Raw genomic sequence first — 13,074 nt, 5'->3', positions numbered from 1 at the left:
CACGCAAGCGGCAGTGAGCAGGGTCGCATGGAAAACATGGACTGGAATTTCAGTGATGTGGGCGTTCTCTATATGAAAAAGTGGAATGGATTGTATGATGACGCACTGAAGGGGCTCTCTCTACCGTACCCGATGAAATGAGATTTATGATCATATTTAAGTGAATAATGACAGTTTATATGATTATTGGTTTAAACTCATATTCTGGCCACTTTGTATTGCATAAATAGGCATTTTTTTGTGAAAAAAAAAATTTAATAAATAAAAATAATAATAAAACACCACCAAATTATTTAGGGGGGCTTGAGAATATTTTAGGGGGGCTGAAGCCCCCCTAAAATAGGCCTAGTGACACCACTGAGTTTAACCATGCTTGTTTGTTTTTTCCATCAGTAATCATCATTTTACATGATAGATCTGGGTTTGTTTGTGTTTTGTATTATGTTTGGTTAGATTTCATAGTTCAACGTCTTTGGTTAAAATAAAAACTCTTACAAGTATTGTTAAATTTTTAAATCTTGTCAGAATAAGTTAAATTGGCATTTGATTTGGTTACTTACCATACTCACCATGTGGTCAGAGACAAAAGGAGGAAGTGCTGCAACATTTCCTGTATTTATACTTTGGCTGGCATAATTGGGGGAAGTCATTGGACTAGTCCAAATGAGTGGGGGTAAGGTGAATTTGGCCCTAGTTATTATTATTATTTAGGTTAATTTGTTATTTCAGTTATGTATGGGGGGTTGTTGGAGGGTCTATGTCTCTTGGCTGGCCTGGGAACGCCTTGGGGTTCCCCTGGAAGAGCTGGACGAAGTGACCGGGGAGAGGAAAGTCTGGGCTTTCCTGCTGAAGCTGCTGCCCCTGTGACCCGACCACGGATAAGCGAGAGAAGATGAAGACGAAGACGAAGTTCACAACATGAATATAATCTGTTTTTTTTTTTTTTTAACTGTTCATATATACTTCATATAGCACTATGCATTTAATTTTGAATGCAGAATAAATGGGAACAAAAGTCATTAAACATTGGCACATGTATTATTTAGAGGCTCATGCATACTACGCACAGAAATCAAGGAAATTTATGTTTGGTAGATCATTTCTTTGGCAATAAACCTTATAAAATTAGAAAGCCTGATTATTTCCCTTTTAGATAGTGCCACATTTGTAAGGAACATGCATTTGTGAGATGAGCAACAGAGTTCAGTATGAGGGTTGCACCCATAAAAAATCTGTCAAATCTTCTCTGACAAACAGCTTGCCTTTGCTGTTGACTCTTGGTTGGTGTTGTTTGGTCGCTTGGGTGACCAAACAAAAATAAATAAGACATATTGGCAATTAAACAATTTATTTATCTAACAAACAGGAGCCTCAGCAGCATGTGGAAGAACCATACATAGCCACAATAGTCTCCTCCTCATGCTGGTCACCAGCTTGGTCACCAAGCTTGGGGGTTGAGGTCAGTACTGCTGGCAGGCCATTCCATCTTCTCCACTCCCAAATTCTGGAGGTAGTCTCTGATAAACCCCTGCTCTTGACATCTTGGAGGATAGAGTTTGGTCATAAACTGTGGAGATATGGGATTGCCACTGGTTGCAGAGTTTAATCTTGATATCTCTCTGCATTGAGATTGCTTCCAATGGTGTTTTTCCAGTGAAGGAGATGCTGCCCCACACCATCGCACTGCCTCTAAGATATTACAATTCATTTTCTGCGTTTTCTCCACTATTTGACCCTGTGATCGTAGTGTTGTAGGCGGAATCTGGACTCATCGCTGAACATAACATTCTTCCACATGTTCAGGTTTCAGTGCACGTGTTGCCAACACCGGTGCAAACAGGCCTGACCGTTAAGGGCACAAAGAGAGAATACATATGTTCTAAACACATCATAACTCTGTCTGTCGCCTTTCTCCCTTTGAAATTGTGTCAGACGAGTTCAGACTGAAGCACAAGCCTGAATGACCACCATGTCCTTCTAATGTTTCCATGACAACCACAGAGATTAGCCCACTCACTAAAGGTCACCCCTTGTAGTCATTTTTGTTATTTATGTACAGTTGTACCGTTGGCAATGGACTGTAGTGGTCCACATTTTCACTTTCAAGCTTGTTGGCACTTTAAAGGTGCAGAGTGTGAGTCATTTTACATTTTAATTTCATGTTTCACTCACTTTATATTGCTAATCTATGAACATGTTATAACATAATTTTATTTTTAATTTCGTTTTCCATGACTTTCTCAAATACCTATAACAGCCTGTGGACTGATTTCACGGACTTGGGACAGGAAAGTCCAAGGATGTGACATTTACGCGCCTCCAGGGTGCCCTCTTACTGTGCTTCTCTGCAGTGTCAAATGCTAACGCCGGACGCTAATGTCTACAAATGAGCAGTTCCACTAAAAAACCAAAGTCCAAAGTCAAAATGCAAAGCATAATGAAATATATCTGTGGTTGTAGTTTTAACTAGCTAATGTTACTTATTTATGCTACAGTATAAATATGGATGTCGTAACCATGTCACCCACAGGTTTCTGAAGAGCTATACATGGATGCGATGCCATTTAGGCAGTCCTGCCTCTGCTACTTTCTGGCTAATCTGAAAATCAGCACCTGGAGCGAATGAATGAAGCCTTGTTGGTCGAATGAGTTGGCTGTACAGTTGTCATGAATGGGGAAATTAGCTATAGAGACCAAAACTGTTTTTTGTACCAGGCTGTAAACATGTTTATTTCTGCTGTGAAGTTGGACATTTGAACATAGGGGCTTATGGGGACTTGTTCTGTAGCCAGCCTCAAGTGGACATTTCAGGAGTTGCAGGTTTTGGCACTTCTGCCTTAGGCATATTTCAGAGCCACAGAGACTGCCCCTCGGTGATATAGTAGCCATAGTCTTAAACAGCTGGACCCATACTCTGGAGAATCTGGAGTTACGGTATGTAACAATTTGTTAGAATAAACAGGCGAAGCGTCCACAGTTAAAACAGTTCAAAACAGTCTAATTAACATGCAACTCAGAATGCCTGATGATGTTGATTTTTTCTATATTGTGTTTCATGTGAGGTGAAGGCTTGCATATGTTGGCTGTGTCTTGTTATTTGTTCCAATAAAAATACTACATTGGTGTGACATCACATCAGAATATTACATAACATTCTTATCCCCACAGGATATTGCATGTCAGTTTTCCATACCTCTCATGAGGAGAGTTACACTGTGAATACATCACACACGAAATCACAATGATGCAATGACAGATGCAGATTGAGAGCATGCAGAAGATGATGATGGAGGTCGACGACAAAAAAAAACAAAAACACATTAATCCTCTGAAAGGTTGGATAAGACGGTCGCAGATGACAGATGTGCGTCACTTGTGTTTGTGTGTGTGTGTGTGTGTGTGTGTGTGTGTGTGTGTGTGTGTGTGTGCGTGTGTGTCTGTGTGTGTATGTCAGAGAGAGAGAGAGAGAGTGTGTGTTGTGAATGCCTGCATCCGTCCTATAATAAGTATGTCAGTGTCAGAGTGTGAAGCTGAACATGTGTATGTCGCTGAAGTTGCTGCTTTCTGATTGGCTGCTGCCCACACACACTCAATATGCACCCTGCTGGCACTGAGATATGAGAGAGAGGGGGGGGGGGGTTATAAGGGGAAAGACAGGAATAATATGAGGGAGAAGAGAAGCTCAGTGGTGTAGGAATAGAAACAGAACAATCATTTGCTTTCATACCAGTGACATCACACCTCTTTAACAGCTGACAGCAGGTAAGACACCATGCTCCTTATGTTTTCTCTGCTTTTCTCTAGAAGTTTTTCTGAGTGCTGTGAAAGACATGGATAAATTAACAGCTTCTGAAAAATAGTCAGCAGATCTGTTATATTCTTGTGGCTTCTTGTGAGGTTTATCCATTTAGGAGGAGATCTATATAAGGTGTTCTGTTGTGACGCTCATACCTGTATGGATGCAACCTGTAGGGGCAAAAATATGCCTGTGAAAAATCTGATAATTTTCTCCAAGTGTTTGTGATCTATTCATTATGGAAGTCCAAACCAAATTAAGCCAAATAGGAGAGATAAAACTTTGGAAATTCTCAAGGTTTCTGCAGAATATTAACATGCACCTGCAGATAGTCAACACAATACATCTTTACATTTTACAGCTAACAAACTCATGTTGAATCCAGCTAATCAAACTGATGCTTTCAACACTACCAGTCATGAAACGACCTAATTTAACATCAGCTGTCAGTCATTCAGAATCCAGCTCAAGCTTCCTCCTTGAGAGTCCTTGTTCAACAATACCCCGAATACCTGTGACAAGTTGAATGTTGGACAGTCGTCCTTTAGCACCTCAGAAGACACTGACTGAATTTATCATTCTAAAGTAATTCATCCAGTCACATCAGTTGGTCTGTATGGTGGGGCAACAGTGCCTGCAAAATGTACTTTTAATTAAGCATCTTCTGCAATACACAGAGAGAGCGAGAGGAGACTTTTTTTTTATTTATTTCATTTGATGGGTTTAGTGAGCATGATATTATGTTGAACATGTTCATTCATATTTCTCAGGTTTATTGATCAATCTTGCCCAGTCACATTTAAGTAAGACATTCTAATGTTGTGTATGCCTACAATCTTCACAAGGACTAACAAAGGGTGCCTGAATGAAGAGCAATCATGGTGTCCTGAAGGAATTTGTAGAGCTCCTTATTCGTATTCGTGTTCCACGTGTCATAATCAAACACGTGAAAAGGAAAGCCTGTTTAACTGATTGTCTTTCATCTCTGAACCCGAGGTTTCAGTTCATACATTATTTTATCCCCCGGCTTGATTGATCTGTGAGTGTGGACTATAGGAAACACTGTTGATGTTAACACGGAGTGAAATGAAGAGGAAGGGAGTGTGTGTGTGTGTGTGTGTGTGTGTGTGTGTGTGTGTGTGTGTGTGTGTGTGTGTGAGAGAGAGCTGTCAGCACAGTGTCATCTGTGACCTTGTCTTACTCATAAAAAAGCATGTAATGATTTACACTGTTGGAAAACTCACAGCATTTTGACATACATTTTGATATAAACACATACAAGCAGGATCACACACATATATGTTTTATCTGATCCAGTCAGATACAGGACCTCTGCAACAACATGCCATTGTGTGACAAATAAAAGTTTAAAAAAAAACATAGATTATCAAAGTGTGGATCAACAATATTCTTTCCAAAGATATTCAATCATTTGAAGTTTTGATGATGATGTTGGAGAGTGCTGTCTAACACCACGCTCCAAGAAGTGATTCACAGCATATCATTGTGTCTCTCAACTTATTTATTCAAATTTTCCTTTTTCCTAATTTGTCACCTGTTGGTATTTATCTCAGACTTGAACAATCACTTAAAGATGCTTAATATCATTTAAACACCTGTGTAAATGGCTGACGAGGCCAAGATAAGACTTAAGTCAAATGCTACAAAATATCGTCACAAGTTGCGAGAACTTTCTTTCATATTACTTATTTTATCTAACCAATAGCCCAACAGCAAAATTTATTCAATTTAGAATCATACAAAGACATGGAAATTTTGCCAAAAAAACAAACAAAACCAAAACCATTGGTATACCAAGTAACATTAATAATGGCTGTATGCCATTTTGGTGTGCCAGTTCAAGTTCCATGGTATTGTGAATATGGGCTAACTAGCATTCAATTACAATGGAAAGAGTGTGTCATTAACAAAACCCAACAGTCATGATAATTTTTAATCTTTGGAGACCAAAAGAGATGGAACCAATGACAGTATAAAGAATAGACAGCACTTGAGTGATAGATTTTCACTGGCTGTCGACATGTTGGCTGTACTGCCTCTTCCGCCTCCCAGCTAATCTAAATATCGGCAAAGATGTGGATCATCAGTCGCCTAGAGGTGGGCCAAATGACACCTGGGTGCTCAAACAAGCCATCTGTATCACTGAACCACCTGTCAATAAAAGTGGTCACACTCTTACAGTAATTATGCATAACTTAAGCTTCAATATCATATGAACGGGAGAGTTAAAAAAAATTCTGACTGCGACAATAATTTGTTGACTTTTTTTTAACTTATCTGCATTCATATGCGAATATTTGTCTAGAATTAAGCAGAAATGTGTCTTTCTCTTCATTGTTGTGTATCGAGTTGTTAATTGGACTGCAGAGGAAGTCTGCTGGCTACAGTGGAAGCCCTAAAACATGCTTCATTACACCCAGAGGTTAAAGTTGGTTGCAAGATTGGGAAGGCACTGAGAGGAAGGGTGTCAGATCAGAAAGTGGTATACAATATACAATAGACTTGTCAATGCCAGAGCCCTAGAACCAGTTTGCCTAAATGTAAAGCACCCATCTTTCATGTTATTTATTCCACCTCCACTTTTCCTGCTTTGACAAGTCAAAATGTCTGCTGTGAATTCTGACCACCCCCCAATCAGCAATCAGTCACAACAGGTCTTTTGCCTTTTGACAGCTAAAAAAAACACCTGCTGAAAAATCACTGATTGAGGTGACATGGTTTTAATCCAGGAAGAGCCGTGCAGTAGCAAATTTATTTAATTAAAGATTCAGCAGAGTCCTGCCTCTCAATACCAGCCACCAGCAAGTAATCCATTTCAACCATTCTGGTCAAATATTCATCAAATATTCATTATTTCTTCTATTCTTTCTATGAAGGTACTTGATCCTGATCCTGGCACAGCCATGTGTTTTTAGACTTACCTTTACAACACACCAGTTAGAATTCACCCACGTAATGACTCCATGTACTGTAATCTCTACCATTAAATTGATAGAAATTTCAATCTTCAGGACAAATGGTCCAGACTGCACAGTGCACTCCAAGATCTGTATTTACTATGAAGGGTTAAGAACAGATTGTCAGATTAGAGTCCAAGTCATTACATCAACAGTCTAGTTTGGTGGCAGTTCAATAATTACTTCGTAACTCAAGGTCAAATCTGGGTATTGCTTCCCATAGTGTCTGTCTGCCTGTCTGTCTGATTGCCTCTCTCTAATCTGTTGTCCTTATCGAGGGTGACTGGCACCTAGTGCATTGTTTGGCCTGTTCAGCCAGATGTGATCTGGTCTCCAGACACTGTAACCTTACCTCACACAGATGAAAAATAAAAAAAATAAAAAAGATTTTGAATCATTTTGAGCCCTGTATGTCTGTTGCTGCACTATGTAACTTTGTGTTCTAGGTACAATCACCCAAGAGTAGCATGTAACGCTTCACAGCACTAAGTCACACACCACCAACTATTTGACTGATTATGATTGATTCAGCTCCACATCAACTTTCTGTGATTTACAGAGTTTCCTGATGGACAGTGAAGTAAACTGCTGCCAACTGTAGCTGCTGTTAGCTAATGTTAGCTCAGTTTGTTCAATCGGGCTGCCCAGACTGTGAGCTCAGAGCACCGGCGGAGTGTTAGTGTTTAGTGTAGAGTAGTGTTAGAGTAGGTTTTTCAAGCCCAGGACACGGGGGAATGCTGATAGGAAGTGTGGAGCCGTTGTTGTGCCAGAACTGGAGCTGGGCAAACAGGCAATATAACCAAGCTTAGCAGCTAAGAAGCTAAGAAAAGAGGAGAAAGTCTCATAAGTAAGATGCCGCAGGACAAGAGTAAATCATGGACTGACTTTTAGTGGTTGGTGAGAGCTTGGTGAAATTAAAGGCTGAAAGACAGACGCCGAGCTGGGCTGACTGCTGTTGGACTAGTCAGTAATATTAGCTGCTGCTGGGTCTGCTGCTGGTGACCTGGTTGATGTTTGGCTGACAGCATAATCAGAACAAATATGCGTGTACACCTTTCTATATTTACCACAGGTATTACACTCTGAAACTGAGGGTGTTTAATCACAAAAATACCAATTTCTATGCAATGTTGCTTTAAACGTCATGAATTAACTAGCTGTAACGATGGCAAGAATGTTTAATATATTCCTATACAGCTGCTTTACAAATGATAAACTGCTACGGCTCCATCTGCTGACGATCACGTTGGTGAAATCATCTGGCCAAACTACAGTAACTACTTTCCTGTTCCTTTCACCTCACACAGCATCTTTGTCTCACATCTCCCCCTTTGTGTCGCCCTGTGGAGGAGCGGCTTACAGTTTGAAAACATCTGGTCTACTTTTATAATGATGTTATAAAATGAATCCCATTGTGAAAAAATTAAAAACAAATGCAGTAAATGAAGTGAGTACAAGCAAACGACAGTATGCAATAGCATTTTAGGGGCTGTGGTATAATTTCTCTTTCATCATTTTCATTCTATGTGATTATTACACCAGTCAGAAACAACTGTTTGTCAACCAGAGATCACATATGTTACGGTGAAGTGAATTTTTCTGCATGCTTTATTTTTTCAGTGCACTGGTTGTTGAAAGGAGACATTCAGATGTTTTAGCGACACTAAGCGGTGAGTTTGCGTGTTTTGTGTTGTGTTGCCGTATCGACTTTCTGTCTGGAAAACTGCACACCCTGTGCTATGAGTGAAAAAGCACAAAAAACGGATGCATCAATATTTACTGAAAGCATGCCAGATGAGACGGATATTGGCCTGTATGGTATTGGATTCAGCAGAATTTTGTCCTCACTTTAAAGCAACATCTCGTAGAAATGATTTATTGCCCAGAGTTTCAGTGTAATATCTCTGTGGAAAATATGGACAGCTGTGAATGTGTATTTGTTATGAGTACGTTAACATCAAGCAAGGTCAACAACACAAGACATAGCAGCCAGCTAATATTACTTACTAGTAAACACTAACACTCCCCCGGTGCTCTGAGCTCACCTTCCGGGTAGCCCGGCTAACAAACTAACTAACATGAGCTAACAGCAGCTACAGTTGGCAGCAGTTTACTTCACTGTCCATCAGGAAACAACATTTTCTCCATAAAATATGATTCAGTTTCACCAAAATCAGTCAAATAGTTGGTGGTGTGTGACTTAGTGCCATAAAATCTGTTGTTTGATGGTAGAAAAGTTATACAGTAGGGCCAAGTCTCGGATATAACGTGAACGTAATGTGCTTGTTACAATACTTTGAACTGAAGGAATATTCTGGAACAGTTTACTTTATTTTGTTGTATTATGAGTGTTACAAAAGCATAACGTCACCAAAAACTCCACCAATCAAACCGTGAATTAAGTGAACGTTGCATCCCTATAGGCCTAGCCCACTTGTTAAGATGGCGATGTTTTACAGTGCTAGAGCCTGGAGGGCGGGAACGGCCGGATGCAGCACGCGCGTGCAGGTAGAGGGATGACACACACACACACACACACACACACACACACACAGAGAGAGAGAGAGAGAGAGAGAGAGAGAGAGAGAGAGAGAGAGAGAGATGTGCAACAGTCTGCCAATCCAAATTTATCTCTTCTGCTCTAATTCACCGGCAACATAATAGCACAGGTCGATATATCCTTCCGCTCTCTCTCTCTCCCTCTGTCTCTCTCCACCACACACACACACACACACACACATACAGACACACACATCACACACACACACATACAGACACACACACACACATCACACACACACACACATACAGACGCGCGCAGCAGCCGTCAAGCTTGTATGCGTCCCTCCTCGCGCCAGCGGGTGGCCGCCTGGCTGCTCGCGCTGCCGTTGGGGAGAGGTGGAGAGGAATGCGCGCGCCGCGGCCGCCTGGAGATGATCTCGTTTTGGCTGCTGTGCTGGAAGCTGTTGGTAGGTAAATGAACGAATCAACGTCAGCAACGTCTTTAGAATAAATCAAGGGCACTTCTTTTTTTTCCTGGGATTTGTGGCCCTCCTCCTCCTCCTCGTGCGGCTGAGATGTTTTTTTTTTTTTTTTTTTGGCGACCACCACGTAGCTTGAGCGCGAGGTGTCAGCGCGAGCTCTTTGGCTTTAGCTCGAGATATGACCAAAGCCCGGTTTTCTTGGCTTCTGTAATGTCCGCTTGTCTGTCACGGTTCTGGTGCTTTGCCCGATTTTAGGATGCTGTGTTATGTAACACATTATGCTGAGCAGTCACCTGACACACAGTCAGAACAGAGTGTTATCTGTCATTACAGTGTAATTACACTGTATAATGAACAGAAGAGATGTGATAGTGGAAAGAAGAGAACAGTGAATTGTTGAATGCGAACTGAGGCAGCATAGCTTATATGTAATCTTTGAACACACACACACACACACACACACAGACACTGATTAAATGATGTTGCCTCCAGCTGTTGATGGGGGCCAATCACAGGTCTGAGAGTAGAAGTTAACTCACTTGAGAGGGAATTGTGTTTCCCCATAGAAACTGGCTTTCATGTGTTTTTAAATGTGAAGTTCAGAGTGAAGCTGACAGAGGTGACAGAGGTCTGCCAATAATCCAAGAGGTCTCCAGGTCAAATGAAGACAGGCAGCGATCAGAAGCGTGGATTAGAGCTGAGAGCTGCTGCCTAACTAATAACTCTGCAATCCTTCCTCATATGTACTCTGAAGAATTGGAAATGTGTCTCTATTGAGAATAAATGGACTGGATGACCGCAGAAGTACCTTTACACTCATTCATCTGTCTTTCAAACTTATTAAATCTCCCTTATACTTCCTCTAATGGACGTGTTAATATTGAATCTTTGATGCTCTCTATATGTGTACTTATGTCTTATTATGACAGTGAGTGGTGCTTTCATCCAGTCAGCTGCACAGAGGGTTCACACTGATGCTTGAGGGATAAAGAGATCCGGTACTCGTCGGTTATGCCATGTACATGAAATGAAAGCTGTCACGAGATAATGCCTATTGAGCTTTGTGAGGCTGCAACTAGCAATCATTTGAATTATTGATGAATCTGTCGATCATTCAGTCAACGTTTTAATTAGAACACAGTGAACAATGTTAATCAGTGTACACAAACCAGAGGTATTCAGTTTATTGTCACAGAGAACTAAAGACAACAGAAAACAGTTGGAATCAGAGAATTTTCTACGAAAAGCAATAAATTATTATCAGATTAGGTGGTAGTTGATTTATTTGTTGACAACTAATTGATTAATCCACGAATCGTTGCAGTTTTAGAGCCTTGCCATCACAGTTAATTGAGGGTTTAAATTAAAGGATTTAGGGTTTAAAGGAAATTAAATTTATACAAGTAAATATCTGAAATAATGAGAGAGGTTTCAAGGGATAAACACAACAGTAATTATTATTTCTGACATGATTTAACTTTGGCTGAGTGAAGAATAAATATAGAGGATGACATAAACCATTCAAACGCCCTCTGAGCAACATGTAACAATCCTGTAACACAGTTTTCTTTCTAAACCAGTCCGATTGGGGGAAGCTGTTAGCATGTTGTAGATGTGTTGGCAGTCATTCAGTGTTTCTGTTGACACGTATGAACGTTTGTCACCGGTGCAGAGGCATTACTAATCTTTTCATAAATATTCTAATTTAGTCTTCCAAGGCTGGCGTGTGTCCTGCAATCATTTTAGCCCTCGTGTTTGTAAATGTCTTCGGGTTAGCCAGCAGCGAGACCGGTGTTCCATGTCGTCACACCGTTATAACTCATCATTCAAACTCAGATAGATAATTAAGAATTGTTGCTGTTTGATGTGTGATTAATTTGATCGTTCTTCACCTACTGTGATTTAACAGAGAGAGAAATGACTTTAGCAGCTTGCCAGCCTCTGCTTCTATACTTAGTGTTGCCATGGCAACACCACCCGTCTGTCACCAGCACATGCCTGGCACGACAGACCATAATAATCTGCAAACCCACTCACAGCCAACGCATTGCCACCATGGAAACGATATGAAGGCTTGAGTTTAGCCCATCAAATATGTACAGGGCATATGCACTGCTTTAATCTACACTATGTGTGGGTGTGTATCTATATGTGCATAGAACTGTATGTAACTGAAAGGTCCAGTGTGTCAGGTTTAAGGGACTCACAGAATACAATACTCAATTTCATTTTATTTTTATAAAACCAAATCATAACAGGAGTTATCTAATGACACATTCCATGTAGAGCTTACTTTATAATATTATTTACAGGGACTCAACAATGGCAACACCACCAACACCACAAAGAAAAAATGTCATTTAAGATGCAGAAACCTCGAGCAGAACCTGGATCATGGTGGGCAGCCATCTGTCGCAGCCGGTTAATAACAAGAATTGTTGTGTTTTTGATACCTTAGAATGAACCTTTATAAACAAACACCACGGGTCCTCTTCCACAGAGTCTGCCATGTTGAGCCTACAGTAGCCCAGAATGGGTAAACTGAACAATGGCTCTACAGAGCATTCATTTTTAATTAGTTAATTTTCACAGTGGGTTTAGAAAGAAATTCTTCAAATCCCATTTATGCAAGGAAAATAAATATAAATACTAACGTTGAATCAAGTTGTACTATATAGAGAAGACATTTGAACCTTTTTCACAGCAGCCATTTGGACATGTAATAGTAGGTAAACTCAGGTGTTACCAATGATGAAGGTTCAGTTCCATCCTGGTCAAACAGAGTCAGGGTGCTGTTGTGGTGCATGTCGTGCATTCTGGAAAGTATCTGCTGCAGTGAGACACTGAGACAGTGTTTAGTTTGTCTGTATTAATAAAAAGGGTTTGTTCCAAAACATAACAATTCTGCCTTTTTTTTTTTTGTAATTAACTTTTTTTTATTGATTCCATTTAGCATTGTCCCATCAGCATTTTACATCTCATACATATTTTTTCCAGATATATATAACATACAAAGTTAAAAAAGTTTAAAGTTTAGTAGATCAGAGATGAGTTTCACTTCTATCCTCATTTTCATTCCCCTCTTGTAAAAGCAAGAACACAATCTTGTGAACAATGAACATTTAAAATTTGTAGCAAGAACCAAGGGGGACCATAAGATACATTGCGTTTACCAGATAAAGTCTGTTCTCAATGGTGTTACAAAATCAACCCAGTTATTCCAGAAATTCAAAAAAAGTCAATTTTCCCATTATGTAAATGTTTTACATTACTTCGACCCAATCCTTAATTTTAGGCACCTCAGTTTTCAGCCACT

Source organism: Larimichthys crocea, chromosome X (assembly GCF_000972845.2).
Source record: "Larimichthys crocea isolate SSNF chromosome X, L_crocea_2.0, whole genome shotgun sequence".
Lineage (NCBI taxonomy): Eukaryota > Metazoa > Chordata > Actinopteri > Sciaenidae > Larimichthys > Larimichthys crocea.
This window is presented reverse-complemented; position numbering follows the sequence as displayed.